The sequence below is a fragment of the Penaeus monodon genome, chromosome 22 (genome assembly GCF_015228065.2).
Source record: "Penaeus monodon isolate SGIC_2016 chromosome 22, NSTDA_Pmon_1, whole genome shotgun sequence".
NCBI lineage: Eukaryota > Metazoa > Arthropoda > Malacostraca > Decapoda > Penaeidae > Penaeus > Penaeus monodon.
Genome location: NC_051407.1, coordinates 38,919,892 through 38,920,483, shown reverse-complemented (window position 1 = coordinate 38,920,483; position 592 = coordinate 38,919,892).

The following is a 592-nucleotide window of genomic DNA, read 5'->3' as shown; positions in this document are numbered from 1 at the left end:
TACCTCTTGCAATAAGGTTAACAAGTAATTAACTTTAGCAACCCGAGGCCTGTTCTACCCCCCTACCCACACGCTCCCCCTCCCCTCCTCCCTTCCCTTCCTCCCCTTTCCCTCCCTTCCCCAACCCTTCGTCCCCCTTTCCACCTACCTTCACCACCCCTCTCCTCCCCCCTACATTCCTACTCTCTCCTATGCCTACCCCCTCCCCTTTCCCTCAACCCCCTCCTTCCACTCTTCCTATTACTCCCCTTCCCCCTCCCCTATCCCCTTCCCCATCTCCTTCTCCCTCATCCCCTACTGCATATCCTCCTCCCCCTTCCCCGTCCCCCACCCCGACCCCTCTTCCCCCCTTCCCTTCCCCCCATTCACTTTACCTCATTCCCCTCCTCCTATTTTCCCCCCTTTCTCCCCCCTTCCCCCTTTCTCCCCCCTTCTCCCTCCCAACCCCACTTCATCACACACTCTTCTCCATGTGAATGTTCACATTAATTACACTAAACGACACCAGCTTCATAAAATGCAATTTTTCCCTCGTAAACCATCACGACAATCCCGGATAATAGCCGGCATTGTCACAGAAGTATCAGCAAAT